Consider the following 13,270-nt stretch of genomic DNA (forward strand, 5'->3'; position numbering starts at 1 on the left):
CATTCGTAAAAAATTTCTAAAAATTCTGTTTTTTGTTTTAAAATTTTGAAATTTAGCACAGTTTTTAAGCAAGAAAGGGGCTGTAAAATTTGCAAATTTGACAATTTTGGGACTAAAACTGTCAAAGTTAGGAAATTTAATACAAGCCGATTGACTTTTTTTGTTCATTTCAAAATTAAATTTTCCAAAAATTAGGTCTTTTGCTCTAAAATTTTGAAATTTAGGACAATTTATAAACAAGTTAAAAGTAGTAAAATTTGTGAAATTTACTGCACTGGGATTAAAATAGTCAAAACTACAGACATTCATGAAAAAATGTTGAAATTTTTGGTGTGTTACGAAGTGAAAGTTTCTAAAAATTCCAATTTTTTTTTCTAAAATTTTGAAACTTAACACAGTTGATAAAAAGGTTAAAAAAAGTTAAACCTCGAAATTTTATCGCTGTGGGATTACAATTGTAAAAATTACACGCATTTGTAGATAAATATTGAAATTTTTGACATGTTTTAAATAAGCTTCTTAAAATTTTTTTTTGTTTTAAAATTTTGAAATTTAGCACAATTAATTAGCAAATAATGAGTAGTAAATTTTGCAAATTTGACTATTTTGGAACTAAAACTGTCAAAGTTACAAAACTTAATACAAGCTAGTTGACTTTTTTGCTTCAATTCAAAATTATATTTTACAAAACTTAGGCCTTTTGCTCTAAAATTTTAAAATTTATACAATTAATAATCAGGTCAGAACTAGTAAAATTTCACTGCATTAAGATTAACCCTGTAAAAATTACAGGCATTCGTAAAAAAATATTGAAAATTTTGATTCGCTTTAAAGTAAAAAATTCTAAAATTCTGTTTTTTGTTTTAAAATTTTGATATTTAGCGCAGTTTATAAGCAAGTAACAAGCAGTAAAATTTGCAAATTTGACTATTTTGAGACTAAAACTGTCAAAGTTAGGAAATTTAATACAATCTGGTTGACATTTTTTTCTTCATTTCAAAGTAAATTTTCCAAAAATTAGGCCTTTTGCTCTAAAATTTTGAAATTTAGTACAATTAATAATCAGATTAGAAGTTTTGTAAAAAATGCAAATTTCACTGCATTGAGATTAAACTAGTAAAAATTACAGGCATTCGTAAGAAATTGTTGAAAATTTTGATTCGCTTTAAAGTAAAAATTTCAAAAAATTCTGTTTTTTGTTTTAAAAATTTAAAATTTAACACAGTTTATAAGCAAGTAAGGAGCTGTAAAATTTTTAAATTTGATTATTTTGAGACTAAAACTGTCAAAGGAAGGAAATTTAATACAAGCCGGTTGACTTTTTTTCTTCATTTCAAAATTTAATTTTCCAAAAATTAGGTTTTTTGCTCTAAAATTTTGAAATTTAGGACAATTTATTAACAAGTTAAAAGTAGTAAAATTTGTAAAATTTACTGCACTGGGATTAAAATGGTCAAAATCACACATTCATAAAAAATGTTGAAATTTTTGGTGTGTTTCGAAGTGAAAGTTTCTAATAATTCTAATTTTTTCTGTAAAATTTTGAAACTTAACACAGTTGATAAGCAAGTTAAAAGAAGTTAAACTTGCAAATTTCACGGTTTTGGCATTACAACTGTAAAAATTACAGGCATTCGTAAATAAATGTTGGAACTTTTTATAAGTTTCAAATAAGTTATTTTAATTTTTTTTTGTTTTAAAATTTTGAAATTTAGCACAATTAATTAGAACGTAAAGAGTAGTAAATTTTGCAAATTTGACTATTTTGGCACTAAAACTGTCAAAGTTACGGAATTTAATACAAGCTGGTTGACTTTTTTACTTCATTTCAAAATTAAAATTTTTAAAAATTAAGTTTTTTGGTCAAAAATTATTAATTGTTAGTCTATTCCTGCGCCCAATTGTAAAATTTTATTTTTTTATTTTAACTCACATTTCCGTTTTTTTATTAGATTTATCATTTTCGACTATTCTAAAGCAAGAACAATGAAATTTGCTATATTTTTCACTTTTAAGACGATTATTGATTGTACCAAATTACAGAATTTTAGAATTCATACAAAAAAGTTTAAAATTCTTTATTTTTCATCCAAAACCAAAACTATTTTTTTTAATTCCGTAACTTCGCCAATTTTGCTGTTAATACATTGAAATTTAACAGACTTATTGCTCTAAGGACGCTTTTTAAGCGTGTCTAGTTATAGAATTTTAAAACAAGTTTTAATAATTTTAGAATTTTTTATTTTTCTTATGAAACAAAATTCAAAATTTTCTTTTCATTATAACCTTTGGCTTGATTTACTTTAATTTTAGCTCATGCAAGTCTGAAAGACTCAAACATCAAACTTATGCAAAAATGATGCCAACCTTGCCGTCTTAAAACTCCCTAAAGTTCCTATAAACCATCGGTATCCCGGCGCATCCACCAAAACGTAGCATCCGTTCAATTACTCGATCACGAGGCAGTTAGACTTTAACTGTCCATTTCTCTTTTAGTATTTCTATTTAGTAGCCGTTTTCTGTTATCGACCTCGACACAGCAAAAACTCGATTCAATCTTATTCCGTACTTAGTGCTTAAAAGCCCGTACTGCAAAGAACGGAAGAAAATCGCATTTTCGACAAAAGAGTTTACAAACAAGGCCACCGAAATTGCTGCACATAGATGTGATTGAATTTATTAACTAACCATTTTTCTATGGCCAACCATCTTTCATATCTCCGCCAAGAATTCCGCCGAAGCGACTGTGGATTTTTTACGAATTATCGAAAGTTGCAAACGTCGAGCTCTCGTCGAGTGCGATTTTATTTTTAGAACGTTGTTGTAAAATAGCATTATTAAATTCTAGAAGCTGCGAGCGGATTTTTGCAGACATGACGGATGATATTTAGGAAGTTGATTCCAGTTCGCTGCCGCTTTTAATTCCTTTTTTACGCAGTTATCAACTTGTACTTTGTAATATCAATAAAGTGAGGGAATTTTATTTTACTAGTAGTACAAGGAGCTATTTTACAGCCGCGAAATTATGTCATAAAGAAAGTGCAGTTAAACATAAAGAGTTTTATGCCCAAAGTCGGTCAGTTTGAAAATGGTTTTAACCACAATACGAAGTAAAGTGCGGTTGTGCATGATTCACTGTAATATTAAAATGCAGTGAAAAAATTTAATCGCAACGTCTTACACGGTGTCGTAAAGTGATAAATATCTCTTGTTATCGTGACTTTACTACGTCGCTTTAAACTGGATTTCATTATTTTTAAGAGTGATGGAGAAATTTAGAGAATTTGGATTTGCACTAGAATACCTAATAATAAATTCAATAAAATCCAAAGCAGCTTAAGGAGTGTAAAGAATTTATTTCCTGCATTCTACAGACGTCAAAATAATAATTATTATTATTCTGGGCGTTCTAGGAATTTTCCGCGTGTTTTCCTTGCAGATTTTCCGACTTGAATTTTTTTGAAGTTATAAATATGAATTTGTTGATTTTGATTTTTTTGGATTAAATAGAAATCATTCTATCTATGAAATAGACTAAAAACAAATAAAACTTTAAAAATTAGTTAGTTTTTTTGGAAAATTTTGGAAAAAAAGTTTTTTTGCTCTATAATTTTGTAGTTAGGGCAGTTATTAAACATGTCAAAAGTATCAAATTTCTTAAATTTCACTCATTTAATGTTAAAACTTTCAGAATTACAGTTTTTTTTTTTAATTTTGGCAATTTTTGGTTATCCCAAAAAAACAAAAATTTCTAAAACTCGTCCATTTTGCTCGACAATTTTTAAATTTAGCACCTCTATTAGACAATTTAAAAGCATCTAATTACCCAAATTTTGTTAATTTTTCGTTAAAAATACCAGAATTAGAAATTTTTCCAAAAAATATTTGAAATTTTTAGTTTGAGTTATAATTAAAATTTTCTAGCATTTAGGTAGCTCCTTTGCTCAATAATTTTAAAATTTAGCACAGCAATTCAACAAAATTCAAAAGCATTAAATTCCATAAATTTGATTAATTTTTTGGGAAAAATACCAGAATTACACATTTTAATGAGAAATATTGACAATTTTTGGTTAATTTTATAGATATAAATTTCTAAAATTTGTCTTCTTTGCTCTATAATTTTGTAAATTAGAACAATTATTAAATAGATCAAAAGTATCAAACTTCTTAAATTTCATTGATTTATCCTTAAAATTTTCAGAATCGCAGTTTTAATAAAAAAAATGTAAAACTTTGGCTAGCTCAAAAAAAGAAAATTTTTAGAATTTGTCTTTTTTGCTCTTATAACAACTAAACTCTGTTAAGTTTTAAATGTCTTTATTTACAAGGAATATAATTATTACAGTAAATTGCCTTTGGGGTCAGGACCGCTAGCCGGTGCTCTGTCTCCGCAGGAGTCTTTCTCGCTTGTTCTTTTGGGATTGGGACCGCTGCCGGTGCACCGCTCTCAAAGAAAAGTCTTATTGAAAGATCAAGAAACAAGTGCTCGTTGTTGGTGGCGGTGCATCTTATAGAGGGTTGCGGGTGACCGTTACAATACAGCGCTGAGCTGGACCAATGAATCGTGAGGGTGGTGGAGTGGGGTCTTTGGCCGTTATGTCCGAGAAGGCGACGGTGGTGCCTAGGCAGAGGGTGGGGCGGAGCGCATTGACACTATTTTCGTTACACTCTACAATTTTGATATCTATTACAATTATCCGACAAGACTAAACTAACAAATTCTTTACATTTCATTCATTTATCATCAAAAATATCTAAATTTCACAGTTTAATATGAAATGCTAAAATTTTTGGTTTCATAAAAAAAAATCTAAAATTTGTTTAATTTGCTCTATAATTTTGTTTAAGCATATTTAATAAACAAGTCAAAATTTCCCTAATTTTAGTAAGTTTTCCTTAAAAATTGCAGAATTACAAATTTTAATAAAAAAGATTTTGGACATTTTTGGTTTGTTTTACGAATAAAATTGTCAAAATTTGTCTCTTATGCTCTATAAATTTGAAATTTTGCTCAGTTTTTAAACAAGTGAAGAGAATTAATTTGCCCAAATTTTATTAATTTCTCGTTAAAAATTCTAAAATTATAGCAATAATACAAAAATTTGATAACTTTTGGTCGGTCCATAAATACAAAATTTCTAGAACATGTCTCTTTTGCTCTATAAATTTAAGATCTAGCACAGTTATTTAACAAGTCCAAAGCAAGAAATGTCTTAAATTAAATTAATTTTTGGTTAAAAATACCAAAATAACACCAAGAAAAAAATTTGAAAATTTTTTGTTAGTTTTATAGATGAAAATTTCTAAAAGTTTTAGTTCATTTGCTCTATAATTTTGTAATTTAGCACAGCGCCTCTATTAGACGAGTTAAAAGCATCTAATTAACCAAATTTTGTTAATTTTTCGTTAAAAATACCAGAATTAGAAATTTTTCCAAAAAAAATTTGAAATTTTTAGTTTGGGTTATAATTAAAAACTTCTAGCATTTAGCTCCTTTGCTCAATAATTTTGACATTTAGCACAATTATTAAACAAATCAAAAGTATCAATGTGCTTGCTCAAATTTTATTGGATTATCGCTAAAACTCCCAGAATTTCAGTTCTAATAAAAAAATTGCAAACTTTTGGTTAACCAAAAAAATTCTAGTCCTTTTTGCTCTATAATTTTAGAATTTAGCACACAAATTCAACAATTTAAAAGCATTAAATTCCATTAATTTTATTAATTTTTTGGGAAAAATACCAGAATTACACATTTTAATGAGAAATATTGACAATTTTTGGTTAATTTTATAGATATAAATTTCTAAAATTTGTCTTCTTTGCTCTATAATTTTGTAAATTAGAACAATTATTAAATAGATCAAAAGTATCAAACTTCTTAAATTTCATTGATTTATCCTTAAAATTTTCAGAATCGCAGTTTTAATAAAAAAAATGTAAAACTTTGGCTAGCTCAAAAAAAGAAAATTTTTAGAATTTGTCTTTTTTGCTCTACAATTTTGATATCTATTACAATTATCCGACAAGACTAAACTAACAAATTCTTTACATTTCATTCATTTATCATCAAAAATATCTAAATTTCACAGTTTAATATGAAATGCTAAAATTTTTGGTTTCATAAAAAAAATCTAAAATTTGTTTAATTTGCTCTATAATTTTGTTTAAGCATATTTAATAAACAAGTCAAAATTTCCCTAATTTTAGTAAGTTTTCCTTAAAAATTGCAGAATTACAAATTTTAATAAAAAAGATTTTGGACATTTTTGGTTTGTTTTACGAATAAAGTTGTCAAAATTTGTCTCTTATGCTCTATAAATTTGTAATTTTGCTCAGTTTTTAAACAAGTGAAGAGAATTAATTTGCCCAAATTTTATTAATTTCTCGTTAAAAATTCTAAAATTATAGCAATAATACAAAAATTTGATAACTTTTGGTCGGTCCATAAATACAAAATTTCTAGAACTTGTCTCTTTTGCTCTATAAATTTAAGATCTAGCACAGTTATTTAACAAGTCCAAAGCAAGAAATGTCTTAAATTAAATTAATTTTTGGTTAAAAATACCAAAATAACACCAAGAAAAAAATTTGAAAATTTTTTGTTAGTTTTATAGATGAAAATTTCTAAAAGTTTTAGTTCATTTGCTCTATAATTTTGTAATTTAGCACAGCGCCTCTATTAGACAAGTTAAAAGCATCTAATTAACCAAATTTTGTTAATTTTTCGTTAAAAATACCAGAATTAGAAATTTTTCCAAAAAATATTTGAAATTTTTAGTTTGGGTTATAATTAAAAACTTCTAGCATTTAGCTCCTTTGCTCAATAATTTTGACATTTAGCACAATTATTAAACAAATCAAAAGTATCAATGTGCTTGCTCAAATTTTATTGGATTATCGCTAAAACTCCCAGAATTTCAGTTCTAATAAAAAAATTGCAAACTTTTGGTTAACCAAAAAAATTCTAGTCCTTTTTGCTCTATAATTTTAGAATTTAGCACACAAATTCAACAATTTAAAAGCATTAAATTCCATTAATTTTATTAATTTTTTGGAAAAAATACCAGAATTACACATTTTAATGAGAAATATTGACAATTTTTGGTTAATTTTATAGATATAAATTTCTAAAATTTGTCTTCTTTGCTCTATAATTTTGTAAATTACAACAATTATTAAATAGATCAAAAGTATCAAACTTCTTAAATTTCATTGATTTATCCTTAAAATTTTCAGAATCGCAGTTTTAATAAAAAAATGTAAAACTTTGGCTAGCTCAAAAAAAGAAAATTTTTAGAATTTGTCTTTTTTGCTCTACAATTTTGATATCTATTACAATTATCCGACAAGACTAAACTAACAAATTCTTTAACTCTCACGAGATGAGTAAAAAGAAAAAAACAAAAGAAAAAAGAAAAAAAAAACAAAAAAAAAAAAAAAAAAAACAAAGTGTTCTAAAATTTGTTTAATTTGCTCTATAATTTTGTTTAAGCATATTTAATAAACAAGTCAAAATTTCCCTAATTTTAGTAAGTTTTCCTTAAAAATTGCAGAATTACAAATTTTAATAAAAAAGATTTTGGACATTTTTGGTTTGTTTTACGAATAAAATTGTCAAAATTTGTCTCTTATGCTCTATAAATTTGAAATTTTGCTCAGTTTTTAAACAAGTGAAGAGAATTAATTTGCCCAAATTTTATTAATTTCTCGTTAAAAATTCTAAAATTATAGCAATAATACAAAAATTTGATAACTTTTGGTCGGTCCATAAATACAAAATTTCTAGAACTTGTCTCTTTTGCTCTATAAATTTAAGATCTAGCACAGTTATTTAACAAGTCCAAAGCAGGAAATGTAAAAAAAAGTAAAAATACCAAAATAACACCAAAGAAAAATTTTGAAAATTTTTTGTTAGTTTTATAGATGAAAATTTCTAAAAGTTTTAGTTCATTTGCTTTATAATTTTGTAGCACAGTTGTTAAACAAGTTATATCAAACTGCCCAAGTTTCATTAATTTATCATTAAAACTCCCCGAATTAGTTTTAATAAATAAATTGGAATCTCTTGGCCAGCCCAAAAATCATAAATTTCTAGAACTTGTCTTTTTACTTTAAAATTTTTAATTTTATAACAGTTTTTTAACAAGTCTAAATCAATAAATTGCCCAAAGTTTATTGATTTGTCATCAAAAATACAAGAATTACACAATTGTATGCCAAATGCTGAAACTTTTGATTAGTTTGATTGATGAGGATTTCTAAAATGTGTCTCTTTAGCTATAAAATTTTGGCACAATTATTCGACAAGTCAGAAGCAATAAATTATCCAGATTTCATTAATTTCTTGTTTAAAATACCATAATTACAATTTTAATGAAAAATTTTGAAATTTTTTTGTTAATTGTATTCATAACAATTTCGAATTCAAGTCAAAATTCCAATTTTATTGATTTATCGTTAAAAATTTCAAAATTATAGTTTTAATAAAAGATTTTGGTCAACCCAAAACAAAATTTCTACAATTTATTTTATTCGCTCTATAAATTTGAAACTTAACGCAATTATTAAACAAACCAAAATCATCAAAGTTCCCAAATTTCATTAATTTATCTTTAAAAATACTAAAATTACAAATTTTAATGACAAACATTAAAAATGTTTAGATTCCATAGACAAAAATTTTGAAAATTTGTCAATTTTGCTCTATAATTTTGTAGTTCAGCACATTTATTAAACAAGTCGAATGTATAAAATTTCCCGAATTTTGTTGAATTTTGGTTAAAACTTTTAAAATTACTGTTTTAGTAAAAATTTTTGGCAATTTTTGCTTAACCCAAAAAATAAAAATTTATAGAATTCTAATGCCATTTGCAATATAATTTTGAAATTTAGCACAGTTATTAAAAAAGTCAAAAGTAACAAAGTTCCAACTTTTATTGATTAATCGTTCAAAATACCAGAATTACAAATTTAAAAAAAAATGTTGGAACTTTTAATTTGCTATATTATTTATACATAACATAAATCTTTTTTTTAATTTGTTTCTTTTGCTCTATAATTTTTTAAAATTTCAGACAGTTATTCAACAAGTGATGAGCATCAAAATCTTAATATCTATTATCTTAATATCTATCAAATCTAATCTAATAATATTTGTGATTAAAACTACTCTTAGTAGTGTTTATTATTTGAATTTTTCAAAATTTTTAGAGTAAATTTACGAAATTTTCTATTATTCCCACAATCTAGAACTGTTTTTTTTAAGTTTTTCAGATCTCCTAAACAGCTTAAGGCCACAAATTCTCTATATTTCGTAGATTCAGTTGTAGAAAAATTAATTTTATTGTATCAGAGATGCTAAAAACTTCCAAATAACTTTCTGAATTTGTTGTAATTTTGGTCAAAAACGTGTCCGCGTTTTATCTAAATGTACAAGTTTTCACCCCCATCAAACCTCTCTGAAGTTAGAGCTAGAAATAATGAATTGATCACCCCATTCCATCTCCCTAGGGTACCATTGGTTGGAAAAACATAAAAAAAAGAATTAAAGTGTACCTGATTAGGTACAACAATAAAATTCGAAGAGTCATGAAATTGGCTCTATTTTCTAAAGTATCAAAGTATGGCTTCATCAAAGACATGCGTTTACGCCGTCGTCGATCAAAAAACCGCCGCCAACTTGCGTGTCTTCCATTAATTAAGCAATTTAAGTTTCTTCACGTTTATTGATCGATCTTATCTCCATTATTTATAGCGTCTTGCAAATAGTGCGCTCGTTTTTAATTTTAAGTCTCTAATTTACCATCATTACGTGTATTTAAACCAAACAAATGGGACTAGAAAAAAAACTTTATTTGCTCAGACACATCCATTTATCCCCGCATAATTAATACGATTAATAAAGATTTTCGCCCACCTATCTCTCATCGCAAGAACAATAAACTCTCTTTCCAAACCAGGCCGAGTTATAAACTAATTAAATTAATATGAAAAGTTTGCGACTTTTCCACCGAAACGTCCCAACTACTGTCATTTTCAACTCAAACTAATTAGAAAGTCTTCAACGTGGTGCGTAGACTCAATTTTTCGTTTAAACTAAATGTGAGGTAAATCTCTTCGGTAACTAAAACGGTGAAGTCATTTTTCAGCGTTTAGCCTAATTTACCTCAATTAAATTGTCGTTATTGTTTCGGACCGAAATGAGGTTAAAATGGAATTTTGAAGGAACAACTCTGAGGGTGGTAATTAGAGTGGACGTGGTCATAATGAAGCGTCACACTTCGATGAAGGAATGCTAATTCTTGTGGAGGTTATGAGTTGGGGATTTGCTTTATGAAAATCTAACTGAATTAAGGACAGCTCATCAGGGAAATTTGGCTTAAATCAAACGAGGCATTAAGACAGATGGATAGTTATGTGTGCATTAAATTATGATAAATGAGTGGAGCTGTTTCATCGATTTTGGATATGGTAGAGTGGTGAAGGAGAAGTGGAAGGACTTTGAAGCAGGTTGTGGGTTGTGGCTGTTCGTACATTGCTGATTGGAATTCAAATTCTGACGTTTTCGATCGACAAAAAAATATTCAGTTGATTTAGGTGCTTTTGGATCATCACAATTTTCTAAGTGATTCAGTTTTTCGTTTAACAAACAAACCAAAAATTTCCAATATTTCAGGTTGAAATTTGTAATTCTGGCATCTTTAACAATAAATCAATAAATTTTGAGAAATTTCTTGCTTTTGACTTATTTCATAATTGTACTAAATTTCAAAATTATAGAGAAAAAGGGACAAGTACTAGAAATGTTTCTTTTATAAACAAATCGTAAATTTGCCACTTTTTTTATTAAAATTTGTAATTTTAGTATTTTTAATAACAAATTAATAAAATTTGGCAAATTGATTGCTTTTAACTTGTTTAATAATTGTGCTAAATTTCAAACTTGTAGTGCAAAAGAAACAAATTCCAAAAGTTTTTTCTTTATCAAAAAATCAAAAATTTGCCACATTTCTCATACAAATTTGTAATTTTTCTATTTTATCTACACTTTAATTAAATTTTGAGAAATTTGTTGCTTTTGACTTATTTCATAATTGTACTAAATTTTAAAATTGTAGAGAAAAAAACACAAATACTAGAAATGAATCTTTTATGAACAAATCGTAAATTTGCCACTTTTTCTATTAAAATTTGTAATTTTAGTATTTTTAATAACAAATTAATAAAATTAGGCGAATTGATTGTTTTTAACTTGTTTAATAATTGTGCTAAATTTCAAACTTGTAGTGTAAAAGAAACAAATTCCAAAACTATTTTCTTTATTAAAAAATCAAAAATTTGCCACATTTCTCATACAAATTTGTAATTTTTGTATTTTTATCCACAAATTAATTAAATTTGGGAAATTTGATGCTGGTGACTTGTTTCATAATTGTACTTAATTTCAAAATTATGGAGAAAAAGGGACAAGTACTAGAAATTTTTCCTTTATAAACAAATCGAAAATTTGCCACATTTTCTATTAAAATTTGTAATTTTAGTATTTTTAACAACAAATTAATAAAATTTGGGGAATTTATTACTTATAACTTGTTTATTAATTGTGTTAAATTTCAAACTTGTAGTGCTAAAGAAACAAATTCCAAAACTTTTTTCTTTATCAAAAAATCAAAAATTTGCCACATTTCTCATACAAATTTGTACATTTTGTATTTTCATCTACAAAATAATTAAATTTGGGAAATTTGATGCTGTTGCCTTGTTTCATAATTGTACTAAACTTCAAAATTATAGAAAAAAAGGGACAAGTACTAGAAGTGTTTCCTTTATAAACAAATCGAAAATTTGCCACTATTTCTATTAAAATTTGTAATTTTAGTATTTTTAACAACAAATTAATAAAATTTGGGGAATTTATTACTTATAACTTGTTTATTAATTGTGTTAAATTTCAAACTTGTAGTGCTAAAGAAACAAATTCCAAAACTTTTTTCTTTATCAAAAAATCAAAAATTTGCCACATTTCTCATACAAATTTGTACATTTTGTATTTTCATCTACAAAATAATTAAATTTGGGAAATTTGATGCTGTTGCCTTGTTTCATAATTGTACTAAACTTCAAAATTATAGAAAAAAAGGGACAAGTACTAGAAGTGTTTCCTTTATAAACAAATCGAAAATTTGCCACTATTTCTATTAAAATTTGTAATTTTAGTATTTTTAACAACAAATTAATAAAATTTGGGGAATTTATTACTTATAACTTGTTTATTAATTGTGTTAAATTTCAAACTTGTAGTGCTAAAGAAACAAATTCCAAAACTTTTTTCTTTATCAAAAAATCAAAAATTTGCCACATTTCTCATACAAATTTGTACATTTTGTATTTTCATCTACAAAATAATTAAATTTGGGAAATTTGATGCTGTTGCCTTGTTTCATAATTGTACTAAACTTCAAAATTATAGAAAAAAAGGGACAAGTACTAGAAGTGTTTCCTTTATAAACAAATCGAAAATTTGCCACTATTTCTATTAAAATTTGTAATTTTAGTATTTTTAACAACAAATTAATAAAATTTGGGGAATTTATTACTTTTAACTTGTTTATTAATTGTACTAAATTTCAAACAGAAACAAATTCCAAAACTTTTTTCTTTATCAAAAAATCAAAAATTTGCCACATTTCTCATACAAATTTGTAATTTTTCTATTTTTATCTACACTTTAATTTAATTTTGAGAAATTTGTTGCTTTTGAATTATTTCATAATTGTACTAAATTTCAAAATTGTAGAGAAAAAGGCACAAATACTAGAAATGAATCTTTTATAAACAAATCGAAAATTTGCCACTTTTTCTATTAAAATTTGTAATTTTAGTATTTTTAATAACAAATTAATAAAATTTGGCGAATTGATTGCTTTTAACTTGTTTAATAATTGTGCTAAATTTCAAACTTGTAGTGTAAAAGAAACAAATTCCAAAACTATTTTCTTTATTAAAAAATCAAAAATTTGCCACATTTCTCATACAAATTTGTAATTTTTGTATTTTCATTCACAAATTAATTAAATTTGGGAAATTTAATGCTGTTGACTTATTTCATAATTGAACTAAATTTCAAAATTATAGAGAAAAAGGGACAAGTACTAGAAATGTTTCCTTTATAAACAAATCGAAAATTTGCCACTATTTCTATTAAAATTTGTAATTTTAGTATTTTTAACCATAAATTAATAAAATTTGGGGAATTTATTAATTT

The 13,270-nt window shown here is 25.5% G+C and overlaps 1 protein-coding gene across 2 annotated transcripts in view; it reads left to right on the top strand.

Moving 5' to 3' along the window:
- Positions 1–13,270, top strand: part of LOC148180490 (orexin/Hypocretin receptor type 1-like) — a 201,642-nt gene that overhangs the window by 38,328 nt on the left and 150,044 nt on the right. The gene's annotated exons all lie outside the window — the stretch shown is intronic.

This window comes from Gnatocerus cornutus, chromosome 1 (genome assembly GCF_029298725.1).
Source record: "Gnatocerus cornutus isolate USDA-ARS CGAHR chromosome 1, icGnaCorn1.1, whole genome shotgun sequence".
NCBI classification, from domain to species: Eukaryota; Metazoa; Arthropoda; class Insecta; order Coleoptera; family Tenebrionidae; genus Gnatocerus; species Gnatocerus cornutus.